This window comes from Schistocerca gregaria, chromosome 3 (assembly GCF_023897955.1).
Source record: "Schistocerca gregaria isolate iqSchGreg1 chromosome 3, iqSchGreg1.2, whole genome shotgun sequence".
NCBI classification, from domain to species: domain Eukaryota; kingdom Metazoa; phylum Arthropoda; class Insecta; order Orthoptera; family Acrididae; genus Schistocerca; species Schistocerca gregaria.
Genome location: NC_064922.1, coordinates 890,458,631 through 890,474,156, shown reverse-complemented (window position 1 = coordinate 890,474,156; position 15,526 = coordinate 890,458,631).

Here is a 15,526-nt window from a genome sequence, read left to right as displayed (position 1 = left end):
GTCAGTGAATCACAATAGCAGATATCCTTAAACTTTTCCCACAGAAAGAAATCCGGGGATGCCAGATACTGTGAACATGCGGGCCATGTTATGGTGCTTCAACGACCAATCCATCTGTCATTAAATATGCTATTCAGTACTGCTTCAACCGCATGTGAGCTATGTGCTGGACATCCATCATGTTGGAAGTACATCACCATTCTGTCATGCAGTGAAACATCTTGTAATAACATTGGTAGAACATTATGTAGGAAATCAGCATACATTGCACTATTTAGATTGCCATCGTTAAATCGTTGGCCAATTATCCTTCCTCCCATAATGCGGCACCATTCATTAACCAGCCAAGGTCTCTGATGTTCCACTTGTTGCAGCCATTGTGGATTTTCCGTTGCCCAATAGTGCATATTATGCCAGTTTATGGTACCGCTTTTGGTGAATGACGCTTTGTCGCTAAATATAACACATGCAAAAACTCTGTCATCGTCCCGTAATTTTTCTTGTGCCCAGTGGCAGAACTGTATACAATGTTTAAAGTCGTCGCCATGCAATTCCTGGTGCATAGAAATATTGTATGGGTGCAATCGATGTTGATGTAGCATTCTCAACACTGACCTTTTTGAGATTCCCACTTCTCGCGCAATTTGTCTGTTACTGATGTGCGGATTAGTCGCGACAGCAGCTAAAACACCTACTTGGACATCATCATTTTTTGCAGGTCGTGATTGACGTTTCACATGTGGCTGAACACATCCCGTTTCCTTAAATAATGTAACTATCCGGCGAATGGTCCAGACACTTGGATGATGTCGTCCAGGATACCGAGCAGCATACATAACACAAGCCTGTTGGGCACTTTGATCACAATAGCCATACATCATCACAATATCGGCCTTTTCCGCAATTGGTAAACAGTCCACTTTAACACGGACAATGTATCATGAAGCAAATATAGTCTGCAATGGCAGAATGTTATGTGATACCACGTACTTATACATTTGTGACTATTACAGCGCCATCTACCACAAAGCGAAAAAAGGGGTCCAACTAAAACATTCATATTTCTTTACGTACTACACGAGTATGTAATAAAAAATGGGGGTTCTTATTTTAAAAAACGCAGTTGATATCCGTTTGACCTATGGCAGTGCCATTTGGTTTCCCCCTTCAAGGTAGACGAGTTTCATTCGTTGTACTTTTTTCAATTGATGCTTATTTTGTGAGGTATTTGGCCCGACACTATCAATGGACCACCTTGTATATAAATGCAACTATGATATCTTTCTCAAATTCCCATTAATTTCCTGCTTTCTGTCTAGTGACAAATATGACATCTGTTGTTGATCTTCTAGGCCAAAATTCATGTTGTTCTTCTCTTATTTGTGATTCTGTCTTGTTCTCAATTTTCTTCCAGGCTGAAATCCTTGGTGTTGTTAATAATTGTGATGCTATCTTGATCCTTATTTTCTGTTTGATACAGTCACTGAGTTCTGATAGGCCCTATGACTCTGATCGTTTTCATCATGATGCCATTTATCCCAAGAGCTTTACCAAGCTTATATTGTGAGAGTCATTTTGTTGTGCCTATGTGAGACTTAGCATCTTCACTATATAGTGAGTAGGAACTTTCCTTTCCATAATATTGTTACATTCCACCCTGGATTCTCCACTGTTTCACTTTGTCCTCCATGTAGATTTTAAATGTATTTTTCCATACTTTCAAAACCACTTTTTCTTTGCACACTGGTTTTCCTTCTTTGTTAACGTGATATCCTGGCCCGATGAATCTGGAAGTCCACCAGAACACGTGGACAGTGTTATACGTGGGCCATGCTCCCCACCCCCACCCCCAGTCTATTATAACTCACAGACACATTATTACCTAGCTGTGCAGGGGCCCGGACCTCAGTTGTGTTCTGACTGCACTCTCGTATTCTTTGTTGTATTCATCATTTTTTGCTTTGCTTCCTGATGCTGCTACATCTAGGCTCTCAATTTGGACTGTCCGAACTTGTTTTCCTGTCATGTTGTCATTCCATCGCTGTTGTCTTTCCATGGTTTTCGGCAACTCGTTGTTGATCCGTTGGCTGTTCGGTCAGTGTCTCCCAGTCATATCCAATTCCGGTTACTGTAATTTCTGATGAGGAAAAAGAAAAGGTTAACAGTGTCTTATAGACATGACGGTTGGGGAACAGGAACAGTAACTGCTGCTCTTGTAAACAGCAAACCCACTTGTTACATCCGGAAATCCAGGTTTTGTCAGAATGCTTACTGTTTCAGGTTTTAAAATCCATACAGGCTGCGGTCACTTCCCAGGCAGAGTCCCACCTACCCATGTTCCCTCCATTTAATGACACCAAAGAAGATAAGCAGACACATTTGCAGTGGCTGAAACAGCAATTCACTGTTTTTTGGGTCTCTTTTTATGCTCTAAAATAGTCAGTCTTCAATTTTTGGGCTTTCCTGGAGACATTTTTGTTATAAATCCTCATATGCAGATTCCTTGATTGGTGATCCAATTGGCCCCCAGTCTGGAAGTGCACATCACAGACCTCAAACTGGACAGTTTTGAAAATCATGCACTCTTTTGAGATCATAAATACAGCAAATGAATGCTTTATGGCTCATCCACAGGTAACCACCACCAACTGGACAAAATTGGCTGCCAGCAGCAGTGTGATTTGTCACTTTTGGATATGTCAATGGCCTCTGAGTAGCCAGTCATACTGCATCAGCATAAGCAGTGATGACTTCCACCATGTCATGACTGTTTCATGATGTACCAATGTGCAGACTGTCCAGATCACTGGGCACACTGCAACCATTGTAGAAAGAATGGGCATCTCCAAACTGTCTGCCGTCAAGCATCAGGACAGTGAAACCCTACTCCACACTTGAGTCAAACGACAGTGTATGACCTCTTGGTCATTGTTGGTTAGTGAAATCCTCACACCACTGAGTTGTTCACGACTGCACATCAAGATGTCTGCTTCCAAGTAGATATAGGAGAGACGGTTTCCCTGGTTAACCTCCCAACATATGCTCATCTGCTTTACCCATTGCTGGCATGTCCCTCCAGCAAGTTGGTTGCATATGGTGACAGCTCAGTTGCAATTCACAACTATGGCAGCATACAAGAGGGTTAAATGCCCAAGAACAATGTTTGTTGTCAGTAATCATTCAGCTAGGAGCATTTTCGGCCTGAATGTCACGCCTTCTCACCGTTTGATTTCCCCATCACAGGGAAAGTTCAGGTCGTCTCAGACATGGTTCCCCTCCAGGAACTTGATGACCTTTTTGGCTTTTTTACATCTCTACTCGAACCAGGCCTGGGGTGCACCACCAATTTTGAGGTGCATATTTCTCTACAGCCAGATGCAGTGCCCCATTTCTTTTGGGTACATCCATTTCCAGTCTCCCTACAGAAAGCTTTTAAGCTTTACCTAGACCACCTTCACGAAGATGGGGTAATTGAACTACTGCTTGGGCCGTACCCTTGGTAGTGTAGTGGTTAAGAAACCAAATAGCTTCCCCCGGCTCTATGGGGAGTTTGGATCAATTAATGCTCAGGCGCACGTGGAAACCTGCTCCATATCACATCTGGAGGACCTCCACCTTTGCCCTTTGGGGTCTGTTCTACTCTGGAAATACACTCCTGGAAATGGAAAAAAGAACACATTGACACCGGTGTGTCAGACCCACCATACTTGCTCCGGACACTGCGAGAGGGCTGTACAAGCAATGATCACATGCACGGCACAGCTGACACACCAGGAACCGCGGTGTTGGCCGTCGAATGGCGCTAGCTGCGCAGCATTTGTGCACCGCCGCCGTCAGTGTCAGCCAGTTTGCCGTGGCATACGGAGCTCCATCGCAGTCTTTAACACTGGTAGCATGCCGCGACAGCATGGACGTGGACCGTATGTGCAGTTGACGGACTCTGAGCGAGGGCGTATAGTGGGCATGTGGGAGGCCGGGTGGACGTACCGCCCAATTGCTCAACATGTGGGGCGTGAGGTCTCCACAGTACATCAATGTTGTCGCCAGTGGTCGGCGGAAGGTGCACATGCCCGTCGACCTGGGACCGGACCGCAGCGACGCACGGATGCACGCCAAGACAGTAGGATCCTACGCAGTGCCGTAGTGGACCGCACCGCCACTTCCCAGCAAATTAGGGACACTGTTGCTCCTGGGGTATCAGCGAGGACCATTCGCAACCGTCTCCATGAAGCTGGGCTACGGTCCCGCACACCGTTAGGCAGTCTTCCGCTCACGCCCCAACATCGTGCAGCCTGCCTCCAGTGGTGTCGCGACAGGCGTGAATGGAGGGACGAATGGAGACGTGTCGTCTTCAGCGATGAGAGTAGCTTCTGCCTTGGTGCCAATGATGGTAGTATGCGTGTTTGGCGCGGTGCAGGTGAGCGCCACAATCAGGACTACATACGACCGAGGCACACAGGGCCAACACCTGGCATCATGGCGTGGGGAGCGATCTCCTACACTGGCCGTACACCTCTGGTGATCGTCGAGAGGCTACTGAATAGTGCACGGTACATCCAAACCGTCATCGAACCCATCGTTCTACCATTCCTAGACCGGCAAGGGAACTTGCTGCTCCAACAGGACAATGCACGTCCGCATGTATCCCGTGCCACCCAACGTGCTCTAGAAGGTGTAAGTCAACTACCCTGACCAGCAAGATCTCCGGATCTGTCCCCCATTGAGCATGTTTGGGACTGGATGAAGCGTCGTCTCACGCGGTCTGCACGTCCAGCACGAACGCTGGTCCAACTGAGGCGCCAGGTGGAAATGGCATGGCAAGCCGTTCCACAGGACTACATCCAGCACCTCTACGATCGTCTCCATGGGAGAATAGCAGCCTGCATTGCTGCGAAAGGTGGATATACACTGTACTAGTGCCGACATTGTGCATGCTCTGTTGCCTGTGTCTATGTGCCTGTGGTTCTGTCAGTGTGATCATGTGATGTATCTGACCCCAGGAATGTGTCAATAAAGTTTCCCCTTCCTGGGACAATGAATTCACGGTGTTCTTATTTCAATTTCCAGGAGTGTATTTGAGAGACACTTTCAACAGGTAACCAAATCCATCCCAGCAATTACCTAGCTGAAGTAACTGTTAGGAGTGCTATGCACCAGGACCACCTGCACAACCACTGCATGTTCTTTACCATGTTGAGTGAGGAAGGGCTCAAGTGCCGCCAACACAAATGCCAGTTCTTTTCAGGAGCAAGTGGAATGTCTTAGATATTTGCTTGAGAAAGACAGGATTCAGCCCACTGACTGCAACATTTCAGCCATTGAATCTCTCCCATATTCTCAAAACATACAGGAGCTGCCGGCCTTTTTGGGTTAAATGGCAATCTTGCTTGACATAATGATACAAAATCTTCCTGTAGGAATAGTACTGATAACTTGACATATGTGTTAGTTTCATTTTCTATGGATTGTTTGTACAATTAATCTTAATGTTGTAGAATGAGCCATTTTTTATTCACATTACACATGCATATGTAAATATGGCTACTTGATGATCATCTCCTTTTTTTTTTAGTAATGTTGGTTGTTAACAATTCCTACCCCACATTATTCTGAATTATAGAAAGAGTTGTTACAGAGAAATTTTTTCAGTTTCTTTTTTTTCAAATTTAGCTTTGCTATCTGTCAGACATTTTATATTGCTGGGGAAGTGATCAAAAATTTTGGTGGCAGGGTTTGAACACTTTTTTATGCTAAAAACAACCTTAACATGGAGTAATGCATCTCATTTTTTCCTCCTGTGTTGAAATTATGTGCATCATTGTTCTTTTTGAACTGTAGTGGATTATTTACAACAAAATTCACGATGGAATAAAATTCTCCAAGGCAGTAGTCAAAATGCCCAACTCATTAAACAGATGTCTACAAGATGATCATGGGTGAGTACTACATATTATTTTTGAGCAATGAACACTCTCTTTCTTAAAGTTGAGTTACCACAGAACATTATTCTTCACGGCATTACCGAATGAAAGCTGTCTTGTGTTCCCGTCAGTAAACACCTGGGTATGTTGATGCTCCTCTTGTTACGGGTATTGTTATTGTGTATATCTTGCCTCATGCTGAAGACTCCTTGGTTTTCATTCATGCTGATGAGACATAAAAACACATGCTGGCTGAAGACTGTCATAATTCCTAACTGCTTGAGTATAGGCCTGCAGTGCTCCTGTTTTTTGCTTGATGTGATTATTCTGAGAGCTTTTTTCTGTAGAATTATCACATCCTTACAACTTGCAGAATGTCCCCATAACAGTAGGCCATAATTGATGTGGCTATTGAATAGGGCATAATATAATGTTATGAGATATTGGTCACTCAATACACCTTTTGACCTCCTCAAAAGGTATATCGCATGGGAGAGGGAGCACACATACACTGTGTGTTCGTTCATTGTTTGTTCGTTGTGGATGACTTTTAAGGGGGTTTTCCATTTGCCTCGGCAAATGCGGGCTGGTTCCATTTATTCAGCCTCATTTACACAATGTCAGCAATTGCTGCACAAACACTATCTCCATGTTGTGTACACCATAATTACTGTACCACACAAATGTTTGAGGTTAGACTTGTCTGGTATGAGACATTCCCAGGGGGGTGGGGGAGGGTGTTCATTGGGGGCTGAACTGCCCAATAACCCTGGGTTCAGTGTGGGTAACGGTGGGGTGAGCGGACTGCTGTAGTCTGTTGAGGCATTGTGAACCACTGAGGGCTACGGTGGGGACATAGTCTCTTCATCGTTTCTAGGTCCCCAGTTCAATACACACAATATACTTCAATACACACAATACACAAGGTGTAAGCTTGGTCGGCGAGATGCAATCTGGAGCCTAGAGGTTCAGACACATGTGACAGCAGATGAAGCTGCAATTCAGACGGAAGTTTAATAAGCCCGATTGTCTATACAACCAAATCTGGCATGTAGGCACCATCAACGAGGGCATGAAGACAGCACCACAACTGTGAAGGAGTCCTGTCCCACAGGGACTCTACATGTATAATTTGGTGAAGCGCTTCTGATGGAGCACAGAGAAGGCATTCAATAACTGTGTTCTTTGTGACAGAGTATTTATGACAAGTCACTGATTAGGTTCTTGCATTCATGGAAATATGTGATTAGGTACACAAAGTGAGAATCATCATCCAATATACCATGCAAGCTGAATAAATTCTCAACGAGAGCAACCCAAGTGCATGGGTTGTCTGTTGAGAGTGGAGGCAACTTTGGCAGCTAATCCCTGACCAGGTGGTGTGAGTAAACAGGCTAATGTTGGCAGTAGCCAGGCTGGCATTGAGAGATGAAATCTCAATTGTGTACAGCAGGTTGTCCAGTGGGTTTATCGCCCTAGGCTACAATGGTGTAGTGCTTGCCGAGAAGAGTAGTGGGCATGAAGACAAGGTTGGCTTGCATGGTAGGAAGTGGCACCATTGTCAGATGTGGCAGCAGTGAGCATGCGAACACATTACGAGGTGCATAGCCTGAGGTCTTAGTTTGGTCATAATGAAGTGTAGGGCATGGAACGGGTGCAGAATCGGCAGTGCAGCTGAGGCTATTAGTGTCACCAGGTGCATGTGAGGTGAAAGTGTGAGAGCAGCAAATGTGGTATGTGGTGCATCACCGAGGCCTCATTGTGGGGGGAGGTGATGCACAGAAATGCGGTTGTCTGGCATGTATTGCACAGCCGTGACTGCAGATAATGGAAACGGGATGCTAACGGAAGGTTTGTGCAGGGTACAAGTTGCCCCAACCACAGTATGTGGTGTGTGACAATTTGTGGGACCCCAGTCACAAAATGTCTGTTCCGGGGAGAAACACACACTGAAGCTGCACTGTGCAGTAAGATCAGGTCCAAATCACACATGAGTTGTGCAATTGAAATGCCAAAATCATGCTGTTGGGAAGTCGTATAGATTAGGCCATGCGGATATGGCGAAACGATGGGTACACATTCATGTTCCATTTTAACAGTTGTTTGCACTTTATGTTGCACTCGGTTTCACAATCTTGAAGTGAAATGACTTGTGGAGCACTTGTAAATGTGTTGGTAATGGCAGAAGGTCCACAGTACATAATAAAACTATTGTGACAGTGCCACGACATTTAATAGTGCCGCCACGAGAGTACGCGCAAACGGCGATAGAGGCGCTCCACAACTCGGCTGAACGCGGGAGCGCCACCTAGCTACGTACGGCGCCGGCCGCATGTCACGGCACGGCAGTCTAATAAGATATACTGACTTGTTATCATGTAACCAGCTATTGTTTCTAAGTGAGTGTGCTTGAATATCCACGCAATTATTGGTGATTAAAGGTTATAGCACTTTTTGGCGACGAGGATGGGATATTTTCACTACGCTGTGGATTTGTGTGTTCGTGACGGGGCAGACATGGAATAGCTTATGCAAGCGCTCATTGAACAACAAACGCAGCTGACGGCTGCTATTCAGGCGTTGTCGACGTCGCTTACTCATCGTCTGTCTTCCTCTTCTCCGCCTCCATTCCCTCCTTACGAGGAAGCCGCTGAAGACTGGGAGGATTATGAGAAGCGTTTGCGGCAACACTTCTTGGCTTTCGGCATTGTCGACGCTCCTATGTGTAAGTCGTTATTTGTATCTTGGATTTCCCCACGGATCTATCAGCTGCTATCTCATTTAGCCCCTCAGCGGGAACCTGCCTCTCTGTCCTTCCAATAAATGTGTGACTTATTGTCTAACTATTACCGAAAAAACACCCATGTCGTTGCCGCCCGCGTGGCGTTCTACCGGTGTCGTAAACAGCCCCATCAATCTTACCGGGCTTGGGCGGCGCAACTACACGGTCTGAGTAGGAAATGTCAGTTTGTCACGGACACTCATCATGAGTCTTATGCTGATTCAATGGTTAGGGATGCTATTCTACGGCTTGCTCCTGATAAAGAAGTTCGGCAACGTGCCCTATAACTGCCAAACCCGTCGTTGTCGGAAGTTCTAAGCGTCGCTCAATCCTTTGAAGTGTCTCACGCTGCTGGCGCGCAAATCAACGCGTTGTGTGCTGTAGACGCTGTACAGTCAACTTTCGACATGGACAATTTGCCTGTTTCACAGGAGAACGAAGATGTGGCGGTAGTTCACTCGCCTAAACAACGTCGCGTTGGGCCGCAACGCTCGCAGCGAAAACAGCAACCACAGAAGCAGGTTCGTTCCTCACTTCCTTCTTGATGCTTCCACTGCCTACAAGTCTGCTGTTAGGCCCCTCACGTTTTATGTGGTGGATCATGCGGACACTGAAAACCTGTTCGGTTATGATGCTTTCCAGTCGTTCGGGTTCTCCATTGATGATGACGTGCACCTCATATCTGAGGATATTCCGTATCAAAATCTGGATGGATTGTGTTCTGAATTTTCGTCTGTGTTCTCTGCAGGTCTGGGTCGTGCCAAGGATTTTGAAGCCCACATTACTCTTAAACCTACAGCTCACCCTAAGTTTTTCCGGGAACGCCCTATTCCGGTGGCGTTGCGTGCACCTGTCAAGACTGAGATAGACAGGTTAACAGCTTCAGGGATTATCCTTCCTGTTACCTCCAGCGAATGGGCATCGCCAATCGTGGTGGTTTCTAAACCAAACGGGAGTCTGCGATTGTGTGGTGATTTTAAAGCCACTGTCAACGCTCAGAGCCTCATTGACACTTATCCTCTTCCCCGTCCTGAGGAGTTATTTACCAAGCTCGCTGGGGGCCAGTTCTTTTCCAAACTTGACTTATCGGAGGCGTACCATCAGTTGCCGTTGGATGCTTCTTCCAAGGAATTTCTCGTCATCAACACTCCTTGTGGGTTGTATCAGTGCCAGCGGTTACCATTTGGCGTCGCTAGCGCGCCGGCCATTTTTCAGCGGTTTTTGGAACAGCTCATGGCTTCCATTCCCGGTTGCATAAACTATCTGGATGACATTGTTGTCACGGGGCCTCCACTGAGGAGCACCTTCGTAATTTGCGTTCACTGTTTCGGGTATTGCATTCGGCTGGGTTGAGGTGCAATCTGGACAAGTCACAGTTCTTCCAACCCTCCATTGTGTACCTTGGTTTCCACTTGTCCCGTGAGGGTATATGTCCTCTACGTCAGCACGTTGCGGCCATTAACGCTCTACCCCGACCGTCTATGGTCAAAGAACTTCAGGCGTTTCTAGGCAAGATTGCTTATTATCACAAATTCATTCCCTCCGCGGCGGCGGTAGCTCATCCTCTGCATCGGCTGTTACGCAAAAACGTCGCTTTCTGTTGCTCCGACGAGTGTGAGCAGGCTTTTGTCTGCCTGAAGGCTCATTTGCAGTCGACGCCTTGTCTTGCCACATTCCGTCCGGATCAGCACTTGGTTCTGGCGACTGACGCGTCACAATATGGCCTAGGGGCTGTTCTCGCCCATCGGTAAGAGGATGGGTCGGAACGACCCATCGCCTATGCTTCCAAGACCCTCAACGCTGCACAACAGCGTTACTCTCAAATCGAAAAGGAGGCGCTCGCTATCATTTATGCTCTAAAAAAGTTCTGTGTTTTTTTGTATGGTTCTAAGTTTCACCTCATCACCGACCACTCTCTGTTCGGCCCATCGGCGTCGCTTCCGGATAAGGCAACTCACCGCCTGCAGCGTTGGGCCTTATACTTGTCTCGTTTTCTCTATGAGATTCACTATCGCCCCATGGCCCAGCACGCCAATGCAGACGCATTGTCGCGATTGCCGATGGGCCCCGACCCGGTTTTCGATCGTGATGAAATACTCTCTTTCCACATTGATGAGGAAGAACGTTGTGCGGTCGAGGGTTTTCCACTTACAGGTTCACAGGTCGCGTCGGCTACTGCGCGGGACCCGGTCCTGCGTCAGGTGATCGGTTTTGTTCAACGAGGTTGGCCGGACAGGACGACCAAGGGCCGGGCATCGGATCCCCTTTGCAACTACCATGCCTTGCCCTTCGTCTGTCTGTTCGTGATGGTGTTGTTCTTTTGGCCACGGATGGCGCATCTCCACGGGTCGTCGTCCCAGCTTCTCTTCGCAAAGATGTTCTCAAACTGTTGCATGAAGGCCATTGGGGTATTTCTCGGACTAAGTACATGGCCTGCAGGCACGTTTATTGGCCCGGTATTGATTCGGACTTCGCCCACATGGTTGCTGCATGTGGTCAGTGTGCTCAACAACTGGCTGCACGTCGTACAATGCCCTCTCCGTGGCCTGATCCGGCGCAGCCATGGGAACGGGTGCACGCTGACTTTGCTGGCCCCTTCCTCGGTATTTATTGGCTATTGTTGATTGACGCCTTCTCGAAGTTTCCGTTTGTTGTTCGAAGTCCATCGCCCACCACTGCGGCGACGACGCTGGCTTTGTCCAATATCTTTGCGCTAGAAGGTCTTCCATCCACGATCGTCAAGGACAATGGGCCTCAGTTCTCTTCGCAGGCCTTCCGTGATTTTTGTACTGGACAAGGGATTCATCACGTTACAGCACCGCCCTTCCATCCACAATCTAATGGGGAGGTCGAGCGCCTTGTCCGCACTTTCAGAAGCCAGATGAAAAAATTCCTTAGTGATTTTTCCACAGATGACGCTCTGCTGCAATTTCTGAGTTCTTATCGCTTCACGCCTCTGGGTGATCGCAGCCCTGCTGAACTCTTGCATGGCCGCCAACCGCGCACTCTACCGCACCTGCTTCACCTTGTCAGGCCCTGTGCTGTGTCTCCTAGTGCGGGAAAATAATCGGTGGGCGCCGACGTGTGGGCACGAGGGTATGGATCTCGCCCTAAATGGATTCCAGGGGTGGTCAAGGCTCTTCGCGGCCGCCGGCTTTGTGAAATACATACGGACGACGGCACGGTTGTTCGCCATTACGACCAGATGCGCCCACGAGTGGTGGCCACGCCGGTGCCACCGCCCCTTCCTTCGCCTCCACCAGCCTGAGAAGCCAGTCCTGTCGCTGCTGCCGACCTACCGTACGTGTTGATGCAGCCGACGTCGCTACCACTTCCGAGTACGCCGGAACCGGCCTCAGTCGCGACGCCGCTTTCTCCGGGACCCATCTCGCTGGAGCACACCCCCAGGTCCACGACACCTATGGATGCTGCTCCGGAGTTTTACCCATCATCTCGTCCACGTGGCACGTTCCACGCACGAGCTTCCGTCCTGGACATTTCCGACCATACTCTCGTGTCTCTCCGCGGGATCTTCTCGGGGGAAAAGTGTTGTGACAGTACCACGACATTTAACAGTGCCGCCACGACAGTAGGCGCAAACGGCGATAGAGGCGCTCCGTAACTCGGCTGATCGCGGGAGCGTCGCCTAGCTACGAACGGCGCCGGCCGCATATCACGGCACGGCAGTCTAATAAGAGATACTGAGTTGTTATCATGTAACCAGCTATTGTTTCTAAGTGAGTGTGTTTGAATATCCACGCAATTATTGGTGATTAAAGGTTATAGCAAAAACTACACTGCCAATCAAAAAAATTTTATGGAGACAAAACGAACAATGAACACAGTCAGGATGTGGTTATGATGTAGACTACACTAGCAATAGTCAACTGAGTAATGATTTGAGTCGATTTATTCAACATGAGAACACAATACAACATGAAACTTTACAAAGCATGGTGCGGAAGTGTCCAAGAAGATAGACATGTCAATAAAGTCAAGCTAGAGGAGAATACAAAACCAGTGATTATGCTTTGCTGTGGTTAACACTTGCCACATACTCATTCAGTATCCTCTGTTAGTCCTATTTGGTATGGATCCCTAACAGTTCACTAGTTTTAAAGGATGGTCACATGAGTTTTGCATTCAGTCTCCTTTGTAGACCGATTGCTTTTCCCTAGTATTGTATCAATAAACTGCAGTCTGTAACCTCATTACCTAGAACTGAGAGCATGTGATCTTTCCATTTCATATCCCTACAAATTGTTACACCCAAGTATGAGTTGTCTGTGTGAAGTTTGACTCTTTGATATTATAGTCAAAGGATACTACAATTTCGTTTTGTAACATGCACAGTTTTACATTTCTGAACGTTTAAAGTAAGTTACCAATCTTTGCACCACTTTGAAATCTTATCAAGATATGACTAAATATTTGTGCAGCTTCTTTCAGACAGTAACTCATTAAACATAACTTGTCATGTTACTAGGCCTACCTTTTGCTGTAAAATACGTTGATAGGCAGGCACATTCACTGAATCACCACCTAAAATTAGATGTTGTAGGATCTATGGTTAAAATGAAGAATCAAAAATCTCCTTTGGAAGTTTGAAATGGTAGTTCAGTAATCTTTAATTGCTTCACTAAAATCCTGCTTGTTATGTCCAGCCATCATATAATCTCTAATTACGTTCATACACAGGCAACTTGTGCAGACATACGAAGAGCTTAATAGTTACTGTATCTTTCAGAAGTAGAATGGAATGCAATACTTATTAAACGGTTTGCGGTTGTTTCACTCTTAATTAAGTATATACATCACAAAATAATTCATATAACCACCAATGTTTTGCAGCTGAACCAAAACTGCACATTTTAACACATACGGCTCATATCAATGAAATATGCCCTCTTAGCTGTAATTAAACAAAATGCAGAAAAATCACAAATGGGTCCTGAGGCTCAACTGTATACATAACTGATTCCAAGATGCTATTGTAGGAGATGGGTGCCAGAAGGTGCCGTATTAAAACTCGTCCAAGCTTTTCAAATGATTTATTTGTTTCCACTACAGTGCTTCATTCACCTCGGTCCGTGTCACAGGCCCCGCAATACTGCCGACACTGCCCCAGCGACCTGTACAATGCAATGCTGTGTCGTGCCGGCCTTGTTCGCCAGCTGTAGAGTCCCAATTACGTCAGGATGGCTGCGCTAGCAGCCGACTCAGCAGCCACCGTCCCCATTGACTACGCACTGCTCCGCCGGAAGCCGTAGACTGGCCCTGCTGCTGCTTCTTCCTTGGCTGGCAATGACCGCCCACGATGCGGCGTCCGAATCCGCGGCCCTCGCCAGCATAGTCTCCGGCGTGTGTCGGGAGTCGAGATGACTGCCCGCGGTAGCGAGCCGAAGAGTGGCCTGCCCTGGCTGGCTGCGGACCTCGCGTCGGCCTCAGAGGGTCGAACCAATGACCCGCCGTGGACTGGGACGCTGTCGCCGCATTTGTTGCTGCCTGTAGACCGACGGAGTGACACGCCCCGCCATCCAGGAGAGCTGCCACACTTGAATGAATCGTGTCCAAGGAATAGAAAAGCAACTGAAATCACTCAACAGAGGAAAGTCCACTGGACCTGACGGAATACCAATTCGATTCTACACAGAGTACGCGAAAGAACTTGTCTCCCTTCTAACAGCCGTGTACCGCAACTCTCTAGAGGAACGGAAGGTTCCAAATGATTGGAAAAGAGCACAGGTAGCCCAGTCTTCAAAAAGGGTCACCGAGCAGATGCGCAAAACTATAGACCTATATCTCTGACGTCGATCTGTTGTAGAATTTTAGAACATGTTTTTTGCTCGAGTATCATGTCGTTTTTGGAAACCCAGAATCTACTCTGTAGAGCCCGCATCTCGTGGTCGTGCGGTAGCGTCCTCGCTTCCCACGCCCGGGTTCCCGGGTTCGATTCCCGGCGGGTTCAGGGATTTTCTCTGCCTCGTGATGGCTGGGTGTTGTGTGATGTCCTTAGGTTAGTTAGGTTTAAGTAGTTCTAAGTTCTAGGGGACTGAGGACCATAGATGTTAAGTCCCATAGTGCTCAGAGTCATTTGAATTTTTTACTCTGTAGAAATCAACATGGATTCCGGAAACAGCGATCGTGTGAGACCCAACTCGCTTTATTTGCTCATGAGACCCAGAAATTATTAGATACAGGCTCCCAGGTAGATGCTATTTTCCTAGACTTCCGGAAGGCGTTCGATACAGTTCCGCACTGTCGCCTGATAAACAAAGTAAGAGCCTACGGAATATCAGACTAGCTGTGTGGCTGGATTGAAGAGTTTTTAGCAAACAGAACACAGCATGTTGTTATCAATGGAGAGACGTCTACAGACGTTAAAGTAACCTCTGGCGTGCCACAGGGGAGTGTTATGGGACCATTGCTTTTCACAATATATATAAATGACCTAGTAGATAGTGTCGGAAGTTCTATGCGGCTTTTCGCGGATGATGCTGTAGTATACAGAGAAGTTGCAGCATTAGAAAATTGTAGCGAAATGCAGGAAGATCTGCATCGGATAGGCACTTGGTGTAGGGAGTGGCAACTGACCCTTAACAGAGACAAATGTAATGTATTGCGAATACATAGAAAGAAGGATCCTTTATTGTATGATTATATGATAGCGGAACAAACACTGGTAGCAGTTACTTCTGTTAAATATCTGGGAGTATGCGTGCGGAACGATTTGAAATGGAATGATCATATAAAATTAATTGTTGGTAAGGCGGGTACCAGGTTGATATTCATTGGGAGAGTCCTTAGAAAATGTAGTCCATCA